Genomic DNA, 15,547 nt, shown 5'->3' with positions numbered 1-15,547 from the left:
CCTGTGGACCGGCACAAGTGACAGGCCCCCGGGGCTGGTGGATGGCTGGATCACGCCCTAAAGTCAGTATGTCTCCGACCTCTCCCACCAGGTCCTTGGCTGTTTTCCCAGTGACCCAGAATTGGGAGCATCTTACAGGAGGGTGGACTCCTGTCTCCACCTGGTGAACAGCTAGGTTAGCGAGGCCAGGCTGGTTCCAAAGCAGCTGTTGTTACAAATCATAGACGATTAGGGTTGGAAGAGAACTCAGGAGGTGATCTAGTCCAACCCCCGATCAAAGAAGGACCAACACAACCTAAATCATCCCAGCCCGGGCTTCGTCAAGCGGGGCCTTAAAAATGTCTAAGGATGGAGATTTCACCACCTTCCTCGGTAAACCATTCCAGTGGTTCACAACCCTCCTAGTGAAATAGTGTTTCCTAATATCGAACCTAGACGTCCCCCACTGCAACTTGAGACCATTACTCCTTGTTCTGTCATCTGCCACCACTAAGAACAGCTATGATCCATCCTCTTTTGAAGGCTGCTATCAACTCCCCTCTCCTGCAGACTAAACAAGTCCGGTTCCCTCAGCCTCTCCTCATAAGTCATGTGCCCCAGCCCCCTAATCATTTTCGCTGCCCTCCGCTGGACTCTCTCCAATTTGTCCACATCCTTTCTGTAGTGGGGGGGGGCCCAAAACTGGACGCAATACTCCAGATGTGGCCTCACCAGTGCCTAATAGCGGGGAATATAAGCCCTCGGTCTGCTGGCAATGCTCCTCCTAATGCAGCCCAATATGTGGTTAGCCTTCTTGGTAACAAGGGCACACTGCTCACTCGCATCCAGCTTCTCAGCCACTGTAATCCCCAGGTCCTTTTCTGCAGAACTGCTGCTTAGCCAGACAGTCCCCAGCCTGTGGTGGTTCATGGGATTCTTACGTGCTAAGTGCTAAGTGCATTTTTCCTTGTTGAACCTCATCAAATTAATTTTGTCCCAATCCTCCAATTTGGCTAGGTTACTCTGTACCCTATCCCTAACTGTGACGTGTTCATTCACAGAGACCTCCTTCCTTGGACTGTTACCTGATGTTACAGAAATTACCTCTGAGCCTGTTTTCCCTGCCAGCTTGGGACTTCCAGAACCCTGCCTTGTTGAGCCAGACACGCTAGTCTGCTGCAACACAGACCCAGGGTCTGGGCCACACCCCCAAAGCTGCAGACTTTGAAAACAGCTCAGCAGGTTACCTGTCTCCAGCACCCACGTCCCAATAGGAGCCAAACCCCAAACAAATCCATTGTACTTGTTATAAAGCTTATACAGGGTAAATTCATAAATTGTTCACCCTCAATATCACTGATAGAGAGATATGCACAGCTGTTTGCTCCCCCAGGTATTCATCACTTACTCTGGGTTTATTAATAAACAAAAGTGATTTTATTAAATATAAAAGTAGGATTCAAGTGGTTTGAAGTAACAACAGACAGAACAAAAGAAGTCACCAAGCAAAAATAAAGCAAAAACACACAAGTCTAAGCCTAAAAGCATTAAGAAACGGATAACAGGTAATAGCTCACCCGCAGAGACATTCCAATAAACTTCTTTCACAGACTCCTTCCTAGTCTGGGCCCAATCCTTTCCCTGGTACAGTCCTAGTTAGTTCCAGCAGACATCTCAGGTGGTAAGAAGGGGTTTTCTCATGGCCGGCAGCCTCTTTTGTCCTATTCCACCCCCTTTTATAGCTTCTGCACAAGATAGGAATCCATAGGTACACACGCGCCATTCACATAGGGCCAGGGCAGAAGCCGCAGGCTTAGAGAACACTGTCCCTTGATTCCCTGCTCACCCTCAGCAGCGAGATATCACCCATAATGATCACCTCCTGTGGAAAGTGTGGAGACAGGAATGAATATCAGGCCCACCCTACAGTGCTGGCTCTCCCCAAGTGCCCAAGAGCCAAGTGTCCAGTGTACAGCAGGGTCCCGAAACAGTGATTTACCCTGTCCCTGCTGCTACTCACCATTTTGGGAGTCTTGTGGCTTATGTGTGCTTGCCTGGGGTCAACCAGATACTGACAGTTGTGTGAGTACCAGCTGTGTTTTAAAGCACTGAAAGAGTGCTGTCTATGTAGCAAACAATACTGCTTCTGTAAAATGTTGTATTTAAACTTCACACAGATGACCTTGGGAGACCAGCCTCCCTCTTTGTTATCGGCGGCAGAGCGGTTGCGAAGAATTCGAAAACGGTGAAGAAGTAAGGAGGACTTTATGCGTGAGGTTATCATCCACTCCGCTGCTGAGAAAAAGGAATTGAAGGAGTGGTGGGACAGTGAGAAGACGGAATGAAAGGAGAACGCAGCACACCAGAAAGAAGCCACGGAGGGGCTCTTAACAGTCATGGAGCGTCAAGCGGACATGCTCCAGAGGTACTAGCTCTTCAAACCGAGCAGCTCCACGCCCACCTTCCCCTGCAGCCACTGTCGGAAAACTCTTTCCCAAAGCACCACACACACACACACACACACATCGCCAACACACTCTTATCAACCTCCTGGATCCACTCTCTACCCGCAGCATTCCACTCCTCCCTCCTCAAAGTCCAGCAGTGTGGACTCCCAATACCCACTACACTCAACACTTGCCCAGGTTTGGGTATGATCCCTGGACATACACAAATCTGTAGCCGTGCTGAGACCCCCCTCCTCCTCTTGAGACCTTCCATACCCTCCATTCTCCCCCATCCTGCTCCCGACTGATGATTTTTTTCATTGGACTCTCTCTTCCGGTTGTTGTCTTTCAGTAAAAGAATTGTGTTTGTTTGAAAGCAATCTTTATTCTATTAAGTGAAAGCAAAAAGAGCACTGCAAAGTAACATAGATACAGCTATGTTAAGTTCCCTTCTTGCATCATGTGCACCAATCACCTCCTAGCATTACAAGCACTGCAATCTCGAGTATAGGTTTCAGCTTCAAATTGCTGCCTCAAAGCATCCCTGATCCTTATGGTCCCGTGCTGTGCCCTTCTAATAGCCCTGGTCTCTGGCTGTTCAAAGCTAGCCTCCAGGTGCTGAGCCTTTGCGGTTCAGCCCTGAGTGAAGCATTCACCCGTCCCTTCAAAAATATTATGTAGCGCACAGCACACGGCTATAAGCATAGGAATATGATCATCGGCCACGTCCAGCTTCCCATACACGGATTGCTGGGTCTGTTTGGAGGCTGGATACGAAAACACTGCTGACCCTATACAGAGCCTGAATCAGACCCGGTACTAGGATCATAGCCCCATAGGGTTGGGAGGGACCGCAAGGGTCACCTAGTTCTAGTCTGGGCCCTGCCAAGATGCAGGATTGACTCTGGCTGCCAAACTTTTGGGTCAGCATCAAAATCAGAACATTAAAAATTAGATTTAACACAAGCCCAGGCAGTCCAAATTCTGTGCGGTGCATTTATTACCACACCTGCTTGCACGCTACAGAGAGCTGCTAGTGAAATGTCAGTTACACGACAAATGAAAGTACTGTGCCATGGATCTGTGTGGCTCCCGGAAACAGCAGGATCTGGTTCCCCCTCTCTGGCTCTTACTAAGATGTAAGATGGCTCTTCATGCGGCCCCTACCACAAGCGCCGCCAATGGGAGCTGTAGGGACGGTGCTGGACAGGGCACATGCTGCTGCTTCCAGAGATGCTTGAGGTAAGCGCCACCCGGAGACTGCACCCCAACCTCCTCCAGTGCACCAACTCCCTGCCCCAGCCCTCATCCCCCTCCTGCACCCTGAACGCTTCATTTCTGGCACCACCCCAGAGCCCGCAGCCCCAGCCGTATCCTTCCTCCCCTCCCACACCCCAACCCCCAATTTTCTGAGCATTAATGGCCCGCCATACAATTTCCATACCGACATGTGATCCTCGGGCCAAAAAGTTTGCCCATCTCTGATCTAAACGAATATCAGACTATGTAGCTGTCGTGACAACGTTGAACTGGATCTGGGCTGTACATCCAGCAGCAGTGTTCAGATTTTTTGATTCAATCGCAGGCTTTAGGGTGCTGAAAAAGGTTTCACCGTATAGTTCACCTCCTTGTTTGATGACCTTGAGAGGCCTATCCCAGGCAGCTTGCAACTTATTCTTCTTCACGGGGATGAGAAGCATCACCTGGTCCCCAGTGGCACAGGAGGGGCCCCCGCTTTTCTGCTTCCCTTAGGCCCTGACTTGGTTTCTCCTGTCCAAACCCATAAGCTCAGTGAGATTTTCCCGGAAAATCAGTACGTATTCCACCACAGATTCTCCATGGGGAGAGGGCTTCCCTTCCCCGTCGTCCCTCATCAAGTCCAAGGGTCCCCTCACTCTTCTCTCATAAAGCAACTCGAATGGGGAAAACCCTGTGGATTCCTGGGGAACTTCCCTGTATGCGAACAGCACGTAGGGTAAATACTTGTCCCACTCCTGCGGGTGCTGGGCCATAAATGTTTTCAGCATCATCTTTAGAGTCCCATTGAACCTCTCCATCAGCCCATAGGACTGAGGGTGACATGCAGTGGCCCAGGTGTGCCTGATCCCCACACTTCTCCCACAAGCACTGGAGCAGGGCTGACATGAAGTTGGACTGCTGGTCAGTAAGGACCTCCTTGGGGAACCCCACTCTGCTGAAAATGGTCAGCAGTACATCTGCCACGGTGCCTTCCTCGATAGAGGACTAGGCCACTGCATCGGGGTACCACCACCAGAATGTATTTCTTCCCAGCGCGGATTGCCTTGCTGAGGGGCCCCACTATTTCCATGATGAAAAGGCTGTATGATGGGCAAATGTCTCAGAGATGCTTTGCACTTACCCCAGGCCTTCCCCACCCTCTGGCAGGAGTCACAGGACCTGCAATACTGTTGGACAGCGTCCAAGACCCGAGCCAGTAAAAGTTCTGCAGCAGCCGCTGCCTGGCGTGCTAGCTGCCCTGATGCCTCAAAAGGGGAACATCATGGGCCAGACTGGGGAATCACAAACTGACTCCTGGCTTTACAAGGTTCAGTCTGCCCCCAAACCAGCCCATTCCCTTCTCTCACAGGAAGCTCTCCCAGCTGTCCTCCCCAGGGGTCCGGCACCACTGTGGCCAGCAAAGGCCCTCAGCTTCTTTAAGGAGGGATCCGCCTACAGCTCAATCTGGAATTCCGCTGCTGGGTTTGGGGCCACAGCCCTGGCTGGCTATGCATTGGTTTCCCCATCTTGGGACAGAGGCTCAGGCCCAGCCCTTTTGAACCCTACCCTTGGTGCTTTGCTCCCCACATTGGGAGGTTTCGCACTGCTGGCTCAGGACAGGGTGTCCCTCACTGGCTCTGACTCTGGGGAAGGATCAGGGTGCTCTGAGTGCCACCCGGCCAGTCCCCCAAGTCAAGACCCATTAGTTCCTCCAGGAGTAGCTTATCATGCACCCCAAACTCTTTGGGGGCCCTCCTTAGGCACCCCCCCGTTCAGATGCATCTTTGCTACAGGAATCTTGTCGAGGGGCCTGAACACACCTCTCAGGGTCAGCTATGCATCAGGCACTCGCTGGTCTGGGTCTACCGCCTCTGGCCTGGCCAGTGTCACCTCTCTGCCTGTGTCCCAGAACCCCTGGACGCTCCTTCCGCCCACCTCAATGGGGATGAGCTCGCGATTTTTCCATGAGGCATGTTTCATTCTCACCCAGGGGATTGAGTACAGGTGCTCTGGAACTGGAGCCCCACCTTCCCCTGCTCCTCTGCACTGGCGTTCTCCTCTCCCTGACTCTGCCATGTTGACTGCGGCCCCCTGGACTGGTGGTGCCCCCTCTCGGTGGGCTTCCGCCCAGTTGACACTCTGAGGATTCTGCTTGGCCTGCAGTTCCTTCATCTTCAGGCATTGCGCCACTTTGTGTCTTTTTCGGCCACAGTAATTACATTTCAGGTCCCTCAAGTCCCACGAGTGGGGGGGTTGGCCCGCTCTGGCTCATGGGCACCCCTGAGTTGGGCTTCTTGGACTCGCAACTTTGAGAGGTCTCTGGGTGACCCACCCTTCTGACTCCCCGATATCGGTCTCCTTCGCGCCCCCCCCCCCCCATCTGCTGTCCACAAACTCATCCGCTAGTGCCCAGTGCTTTGGGTCCACTAACCACATCTTAAGGTCTGGAGAAGAGATGTCATACAGCTGCTTCAATCCCTCGGAGGTAGTGGCCCCTGTACCCTTCCCCCACTTGCGGAGATATTCCCACAGCAGGTTGGTGACCTCCTTGTAAGTGACACTTGGGGTCTTGCGTACACCCCCGAATCGTACACCTTGGGGATCAGTTCAAACTTCAGTAGCAAAGCCTGTTTGAACAGGTCATAGTTCCCCATCTCAATACCATCCATTTAGCTCAATCCCTCCTTGGCCTTGGAACCCAGCAGGGGGCGGTTACACAGCGGAGCCTGTCTGCAGGGTCAATCTGGATCAGATCACAAGCCTTGAAGGATGTGAAGGACGTGAAGTAGGCATTAATATCCCCCCTCCTTAAACTGGGGTGACAATTTGGTGTCTAGATTCTCTGCAGAACTGGCATCTTGGGTCCTTCTTCATTTACTCCCCTGGCAGGCCCTCTGCCCACCAGTCTCTGCTCCTCCAGTTCCAGCTCCTTCGCTTTCAGCTCCTTCGCTTTCTGATTGGGGCGCCCCGCACCGCGCCCCCCCCCGCTGACTGGGGAATTGGGTTGATAGACTCCCGGCTGCTACTTGTCACCATGCAAGGCACTAAATTTAGCCGTATGGAGTGGAAATCCATCAACTTGAACAAAAAAAATTGCACAGATACAGACAGACATCATCTTTCTCCCCAAGTGCAAACAGATGGACATCATACCAAACGGACTGAAGGTAAAAAATCCGTTGCAATCGACTTACTACACTGACTACGGTGAGAGACTGTGCCACACACTCTCAAAGAAACTGAGGAACCTATCTGATCAGCATCCTGTACAGCAAACAGAAGATCAAGAATGAGCTCTCAAAACTAGAAACTCTCATACAAAACCAACCTTGCACACAAAATTCCACGTGGCTGGACTTTACAAAAACGAGACAAGCCATTTACAACGCACAATTCACTTCTCTACAGAGGAAAAAGGACAGTAAACTATCTAAACTCCTACATGCTACAACAGTGGTTCCCTCAACTCACTTAACAATATCATTAATCGATCCAACCACACACTTAGCTCGGCAGAAGAGTCGGTCCTATCTCTTTCTGCCCCACCACTCCCAAGAACATGATACAGTTCTGCGGTGATCAGGAAGCCTACTTTCATGGTCTCAGACTAAGGAATATTTTCAACGCACCACTGAACAGTGCACTGACCGACAGGAACCCTCCTACGGGGTGGATTCAGCCTGATGGTGGATATGACAGACTGGACTTCTACATAGTGTGCTTCCGCAGACGTGCACAGGCTGAAATTGTGAGCCACCCCTGTACTAGAGCCTGTGCTGCAGGGAGCGGGGCAGGGCTTAGCAGTGCCTTATCTGAAAGTGTTGTCTGTGATGTCCTGTCCCTGGAAATGGTCAGGGGCTCTGTCCTTCCCCCACCCTCCCAGGAAAGCCCCAGTGTCCTGTTAGTTTTTGTTTTGTAGCAGAATAATAAAGGGACACTTCAGACAGCAGTGGGTCCATGCACTCCAACCGTGGTTTCTGCCTGTCGGTGTGTCCGTCTGCTCCCCCCACGGCTATCTGTTTCTTTGACTCTGGGAGCCAGTCTTACCCTGCTCTGCTGTGAGACCCCACCCCCCACCCCACCCCTGGGCTGTTCACACACAGCCTCTGGCATGTAAGCTGCTCCAACCTAGTTGCAATTGAATGATACTAGCCAATATCTCCGGTCCCAGACATAACCCTGGGAACTTCCGTCTTGCAGTGTCCAGTTATGGCCGCTGGACACTGCAAGCTTATATGAGTTCATCAAGTTAACAAAGAAATTGATATGTACCAGGCTTGTTATGCCAAGGGGAGTCTCTGCTACAAATGCACTGCTTCAGGTAGAATAAACAAATGTATTAACTATAAAGCTAGATCTAAAGTGATTTTAAGTCGAGGCATAACAAGTCACAGTGGTTACGAAAATAAAATAAAATATAAGCACAGTCTAAACTCTCAACCCTTTAGATTGGGCAGCAACTAGATTAAGCAGTTTTTCTCACCCTACTGGATATTGCAGTCCTTAATATACAGATTTGTTCCTTAAACCTGGGCCAAACTCCTGTGTTGGAGTCTTGTGTTCTTCTCAGTGTCCTGCCTGGTTGCTTGCAGAAGAGGTGGGGCAGGAGAAGGGCCCAGTATGTGTCCATTCTCCCTGTTTTACACTCTCAGTCCATGTGCTTGTAGAACAAATGGAATGTCTCTCCAAGCAAGGTTGAGCAATTCCCCTGGTGGGGCCTCATGCAGGTGACTCATTGCATTGTAGCTCCCTTGCTTCTCACCCCCTCCCTCCCATGTTTGCACTGCGAAATGAAAGTTGGCGCCTGTGCGATGCTGGTAAACCCAGACTTTGACAAGCCCTTTATGGTGTTCACCGATGCCTCGTACACAGCGCTGGGTGCACGTGCTAATGCAGGTTGATGGAACGCGGGAGAGACACTCCATCATGTACCTGTACAGGAAGCTGCTGCCCTCGGAGCAGACTTATCCAGCAATAGAAAGGGAATGTCTGGCCATGGTGTGGTCCCTTACAAATCTGCAGCCGTATCTGTTTGGGCGCCGCTTCACCGTGTACACTAACCATTCACCCCTGAGGTGGCTACACTAGATGAAACGGGCCAATGCCAAGCTCCTGAGGTGGGGTCTCCAGCTTCAGGATTATGACATGGAGGTGGTCCACGTTAAGGGGAGTGCCAAGATTGTAGCCGATGCTTTGTCCCAGAAATGCGGGACAGAACTTACGCAGGCCACTGGCCAAAGTGCCCCACCCAGTTCCGGTCTCTGAGGAGGAAGAGCTGTGACAAAGTGGGGTTTTATTCATCTTGTTTTGTTGCATATGAGTTGGGCGTGTGATTTTTACTGAGGACCTCAGGGCAGGTGAGGCTACCCAGCCGTTTGCACCTATGTGACCCGGTGACACATTTTCCCTGGGAAGCAAGACAAAGAGACGGAGAAGGGGCAACAGGGGGGTGTTGGAAGCTGGCAGTCTGCATTAGGAGACTGGAAGAGGGCTAGTGCAGCGCGTCTGGCCCAGGACTTGAAAGATAGACTTGGCTGAAAGTCGCTGATTTCTGTGCTAACAAGTTCTGTCCTACGCTGTGTTACTGTCCACTAATAAACCTTCTGTTTTATTGGCTGACTGAGAGTCATGCCTGACTGCGGAGTTGAGGTGCAGGACCCTCTGGCTTCCCCAGGAACCCCACCCGGGCAGACTCACTGTGGGAAGTGCACGGTGTGGATGGGGATGCTGAATGCTCCAAGGTCAGACCCAGGAAAGGTGAAGATGTTTAAGCTTCTTGCCTGGAGACAGTATGCTCTGAGAGAGGAGGCATGCTCCCCCAGAGTCTTGGCTGGCGTCAGACGGAGTAGTTCCAGAGCATCGCCCCGGTGATTCCATGACACACCGGCAGACGTGACTCTCAGCCAAGCTGGTAAAAACAGAAGGTTTATTAGTCGACAGGAACGCAGCGCAGGACAGAACTTCTTAGCACTTCTTAGCTTCTCCCCCTGAGCCCCAAGCCAGCCGAGACTCGCTTCGAACTGCCTGGCCCCTGCCCTACCTGTTGCTCCTCCTCTGGCCTTTCTCTCGCTTCCCAGGCCAAGAGTATCCTCGTCGCATCCCCCTCCTGGGTCTCAACTTACAAAGGGGTGTCCATAACTTCCATACAGAAAGCTGGAGCATCTCCAAAAATTGCACACGTTTATTCCCACCACCTAGACATTGGTGCAATACACAGGGAAAGTTAGGGACACACAGCATTCATGTCAAACAGTAAGCCTCATATACAACATAACAAGGGGAAATCCCACCACATGTCTCCCCTCTTCCCCTCTTCGAGACCTAACTGAGCGGGTTCACTTTAGCCAGTGACCTGGGGAAGTTCAGGTCTCCCTCTCCGGCACAAAGCATCAGCCTTTAAAACACTTTCACTCCCTTTAACCACTATGGACCACCTCCATAGCGTAATCCTTTAATGACAGACTCCACTTCAGGAGCTTGGCATTGGCCCCTCTCATCTGACGCAGCCATGGCAGGGCGAGTAGTCTGTGCACACAGTGAAGCGCTGCCCAAATAGATCCGGCTGCAGCCTTGTAAGAGCCCACTCCATGGCCAGGCATTCCTTCTCTATGGCTGCATAGCCCTGCTCCCAGGGCAGCAGCTTCCTGCTCAGGTACATGATGTGGTGTTTCGCCCCCTTTGCATGGGCCTGCCTCGGCACCGTGCCCAGTCCTGTGTCTGGGGCATCGGTGAACACCATAAAGGACTTGTCAAAGTCTGGGTTTCCCAGCACCGGGCCCTTGACCAGATCCTCCTTCAGTGTGCAGAGAGCCCTCTGGCACTGCTCCGATCAGACCAGCTTGTCTAGCTTACCCTTCTTGGGAGCTGACACAGAGCTAAAGTGGGGCACAAGCCTCTGGTAGTGCCCCGCCATCCCAATAAAGCCCTGGGTCTGTTTCATAGTCTGGAGAGCAGGCCAATCTCTGGTCGCCCCGACATTGGCTGGCTCTGGCTTTAGGCAGCCGCTCTCTACCTTGTGGCTCAGGTACGACACCTCTGCCATCCCCACCTTGCACTTCCTAGCTTTTACAGTCGGCCCTGAATCCTGGAGGTAACTCAGCCCCCTAATCACCTGGGACACATGGTCCTCCCAGGTCTGACTAATGGCACAAATATTATCAATGTACGCTAGGGTAAAATTCTCCATCGCCATCAGTAATTGATCCGTCTGGCACCGGTAGGTGACCGACCCTTCCTTAAGGCTGAAAGGTCGGACTTGTACAGCCCCAAAGAGGTAACAAAAGCAGGTTTCAACCTGGCATCTGGATCGAAAGGCACCTGCCAGTAGCCTTTGGTGACATCCTTGGTCATGGGTACTGAGTCCCCCCCACTTGTCTAGGCTCTCATCAGGAGTAGGTATGTGCAGGCGGCAGACATGGTGATGGCATTGAGAGTCGGATCGACCCATCTTTCCTGTGGACCGGCACAAGTGACAGGCCCCCGGGGCTGGTGGATGGCTGGATCACGCCCTAAAGTCAGTATGTCTCCGACCTCTCCCACCAGGTCCTTGGCTGTTTTCCCAGTGACCCAGAATTGGGAGCATCTTACAGGAGGGTGGACTCCTGTCTCCACCTGGTGAACAGCTAGGTTAGCGAGGCCAGGCTGGTTCCAAAGCAGCTGTTGTTACAAATCATAGACGATTAGGGTTGGAAGAGAACTCAGGAGGTGATCTAGTCCAACCCCCGATCAAAGAAGGACCAACACAACCTAAATCATCCCAGCCCGGGCTTCGTCAAGCGGGGCCTTAAAAATGTCTAAGGATGGAGATTTCACCACCTTCCTCGGTAAACCATTCCAGTGGTTCACAACCCTCCTAGTGAAATAGTGTTTCCTAATATCGAACCTAGACGTCCCCCACTGCAACTTGAGACCATTACTCCTTGTTCTGTCATCTGCCACCACTAAGAACAGCTATGATCCATCCTCTTTTGAAGGCTGCTATCAACTCCCCTCTCCTGCAGACTAAACAAGTCCGGTTCCCTCAGCCTCTCCTCATAAGTCATGTGCCCCAGCCCCCTAATCATTTTCGCTGCCCTCCGCTGGACTCTCTCCAATTTGTCCACATCCTTTCTGTAGTGGGGGGGGGCCCAAAACTGGACGCAATACTCCAGATGTGGCCTCACCAGTGCCTAATAGCGGGGAATAATCACTTCCCTCGGTCTGCTGGCAATGCTCCTCCTAATGCAGCCCAATATGTGGTTAGCCTTCTTGGTAACAAGGGCACACTGCTCACTCGCATCCAGCTTCTCAGCCACTGTAATCCCCAGGTCCTTTTCTGCAGAACTGCTGCTTAGCCAGACAGTCCCCAGCCTGTGGTGGTTCATGGGATTCTTACGTGCTAAGTGCTAAGTGCATTTTTCCTTGTTGAACCTCATCAAATTAATTTTGTCCCAATCCTCCAATTTGGCTAGGTTACTCTGTACCCTATCCCTAACTGCGACGTGTTCATTCACAGAGACCTCCTTCCTTGGACTGTTACCTGATGTTACAGAAATTACCTCTGAGCCTGTTTTCCCTGCCAGCTTGGGACTTCCAGAACCCTGCCTTGTTGAGCCAGACACGCTAGTCTGCTGCAACACAGACCCAGGGTCTGGGCCACACCCCCAAAGCTGCAGACTTTGAAAACAGCTCAGCAGGTTACCTGTCTCCAGCACCCACGTCCCAATAGGAGCCAAACCCCAAACAAATCCATTGTACTTGTTATAAAGCTTATACAGGGTAAATTCATAAATTGTTCACCCTCAATATCACTGATAGAGAGATATGCACAGCTGTTTGCTCCCCCAGGTATTCATCACTTACTCTGGGTTTATTAATAAACAAAAGTGATTTTATTAAATATAAAAGTAGGATTCAAGTGGTTTGAAGTAACAACAGACAGAACAAAAGAAGTCACCAAGCAAAAATAAAGCAAAAACACACAAGTCTAAGCCTAAAAGCATTAAGAAACGGATAACAGGTAATAGCTCACCCGCAGAGACATTCCAATAAACTTCTTTCACAGACTCCTTCCTAGTCTGGGCCCAATCCTTTCCCTGGTACAGTCCTAGTTAGTTCCAGCAGACATCTCAGGTGGTAAGAAGGGGTTTTCTCATGGCCGGCAGCCTCTTTTGTCCTATTCCACCCCCTTTTATAGCTTCTGCACAAGATAGGAATCCATAGGTACACACGCGCCATTCACATAGGGCCAGGGCAGAAGCCGCAGGCTTAGAGAACACTGTCCCTTGATTCCCTGCTCACCCTCAGCAGCGAGATATCACCCATAATGATCACCTCCTGTGGAAAGTGTGGAGACAGGAATGAATATCAGGCCCACCCTACAGTGCTGGCTCTCCCCAAGTGCCCAAGAGCCAAGTGTCCAGTGTACAGCAGGGTCCCGAAACAGTGATTTACCCTGTCCCTGCTGCTACTCACCATTTTGGGAGTCTTGTGGCTTATGTGTGCTTGCCTGGGGTCAACCAGATACTGACAGTTGTGTGAGTACCAGCTGTGTTTTAAAGCACTGAAAGAGTGCTGTCTATGTAGCAAACAATACTGCTTCTGTAAAATGTTGTATTTAAACTTCACACAGATGACCTTGGGAGACCAGCCTCCCTCTTTGTTATCGGCGGCAGAGCGGTTGCGAAGAATTCGAAAACGGTGAAGAAGTAAGGAGGACTTTATGCGTGAGGTTATCATCCACTCCGCTGCTGAGAAAAAGGAATTGAAGGAGTGGTGGGACAGTGAGAAGACGGAATGAAAGGAGAACGCAGCACACCAGAAAGAAGCCACGGAGGGGCTCTTAACAGTCATGGAGCGTCAAGCGGACATGCTCCAGAGGTACTAGCTCTTCAAACCGAGCAGCTCCACGCCCACCTTCCCCTGCAGCCACTGTCGGAAAACTCTTTCCCAAAGCACCACACACACACACACACACACATCGCCAACACACTCTTATCAACCTCCTGGATCCACTCTCTACCCGCAGCATTCCACTCCTCCCTCCTCAAAGTCCAGCAGTGTGGACTCCCAATACCCACTACACTCAACACTTGCCCAGGTTTGGGTATGATCCCTGGACATACACAAATCTGTAGCCGTGCTGAGACCCCCCTCCTCCTCTTGAGACCTTCCATACCCTCCATTCTCCCCCATCCTGCTCCCGACTGATGATTTTTTTCATTGGACTCTCTCTTCCGGTTGTTGTCTTTCAGTAAAAGAATTGTGTTTGTTTGAAAGCAATCTTTATTCTATTAAGTGAAAGCAAAAAGAGCACTGCAAAGTAACATAGATACAGCTATGTTAAGTTCCCTTCTTGCATCATGTGCACCAATCACCTCCTAGCATTACAAGCACTGCAATCTCGAGTATAGGTTTCAGCTTCAAATTGCTGCCTCAAAGCATCCCTGATCCTTATGGTCCCGTGCTGTGCCCTTCTAATAGCCCTGGTCTCTGGCTGTTCAAAGCTAGCCTCCAGGTGCTGAGCCTTTGCGGTTCAGCCCTGAGTGAAGCATTCACCCGTCCCTTCAAAAATATTATGTAGCGCACAGCACACGGCTATAAGCATAGGAATATGATCATCGGCCACGTCCAGCTTCCCATACACGGATTGCTGGGTCTGTTTGGAGGCTGGATACGAAAACACTGCTGACCCTATACAGAGCCTGAATCAGACCCGGTACTAGGATCATAGCCCCATAGGGTTGGGAGGGACCGCAAGGGTCACCTAGTTCTAGTCTGGGCCCTGCCAAGATGCAGGATTGACTCTGGCTGCCAAACTTTTGGGTCAGCATCAAAATCAGAACATTAAAAATTAGATTTAACACAAGCCCAGGCAGTCCAAATTCTGTGCGGTGCATTTATTACCACACCTGCTTGCACGCTACAGAGAGCTGCTAGTGAAATGTCAGTTACACGACAAATGAAAGTACTGTGCCATGGATCTGTGTGGCTCCCGGAAACAGCAGGATCTGGTTCCCCCTCTCTGGCTCTTACTAAGATGTAAGATGGCTCTTCATGCGGCCCCTACCACAAGCGCCGCCAATGGGAGCTGTAGGGACGGTGCTGGACAGGGCACATGCTGCTGCTTCCAGAGATGCTTGAGGTAAGCGCCACCCGGAGACTGCACCCCAACCTCCTCCAGTGCACCAACTCCCTGCCCCAGCCCTCATCCCCCTCCTGCACCCTGAACGCTTCATTTCTGGCACCACCCCAGAGCCCGCAGCCCCAGCCGTATCCTTCCTCCCCTCCCACACCCCAACCCCCAATTTTCTGAGCATTAATGGCCCGCCATACAATTTCCATACCGACATGTGATCCTCGGGCCAAAAAGTTTGCCCATCTCTGATCTAAACGAATATCTGACTATATAGCTGTCGTGACAACGTTGAACTGGATCTGGGCTGTACATCCAGCAGCAGTGTTCAGATTTTTTGATTCAATCGCAGGCTTTAGGGTGCTGAAAAAGGTTTCACCGTATAGTTCACCTCCTTGTTTGATGACCTTGAGAGGCCTATCCCAGGCAGCTTGCAACTTATTCTTCTTCACGGGGATGAGAAGCATCACCTGGTCCCCAGTGGCACAGGAGGGGCCCCCGCTTTTCTGCTTCCCTTAGGCCCTGACTTGGTTTCTCCTGTCCAAACCCATAAGCTCAGTGAGATTTTCCCGGAAAATCAGTACGTATTCCACCACAGATTCTCCATGGGGAGAGGGCTTCCCTTCCCCGTCGTCCCTCATCAAGTCCAAGGGTCCCCTCACTCTTCTCTCATAAAGCAACTCGAATGGGGAAAACCCTGTGGATTCCTGGGGAACTTCCCTGTATGCGAACAGCACGTAGGGTAAATACTTGTCCCACTCCTGCGGGT

General features: G+C 51.4%; 1 protein-coding gene across 19 annotated transcripts in view; it reads right to left on the bottom strand.

Annotated features, from left to right (window-relative positions):
• IP6K1 (inositol hexakisphosphate kinase 1) overlaps window positions 1-15,547 on the bottom strand; it is a 228,250-nt gene that overhangs the window by 159,797 nt on the left and 52,906 nt on the right. For 14 of the 19 annotated variants that reach the window (XM_084634290.1, XM_084634292.1, XM_084634316.1 and 11 more), the window contains one exon: window positions 9,363-9,573. The gene's annotated coding sequence lies outside the window, so the exon portion shown is untranslated. Of the gene's footprint in view, window positions 1-1,556; window positions 3,754-9,362; window positions 9,574-9,705; window positions 9,860-12,675; window positions 12,981-13,118; window positions 14,873-15,547 lie in introns of those variants that run through there. The other 5 variants (XM_084634289.1, XM_084634302.1, XM_084634291.1 and 2 more) reach the window with 5 other exon arrangements.

Source organism: Lepidochelys olivacea, assembly GCF_965140295.1.
Source record: "Lepidochelys olivacea isolate rLepOli2 genome assembly, chromosome: 7".
Taxonomy (NCBI): Eukaryota; Metazoa; Chordata; order Testudines; family Cheloniidae; genus Lepidochelys; species Lepidochelys olivacea.
Note: the sequence above shows the minus strand (reverse complement) of the source record. Positions and strands in the feature narration are given on the sequence as shown.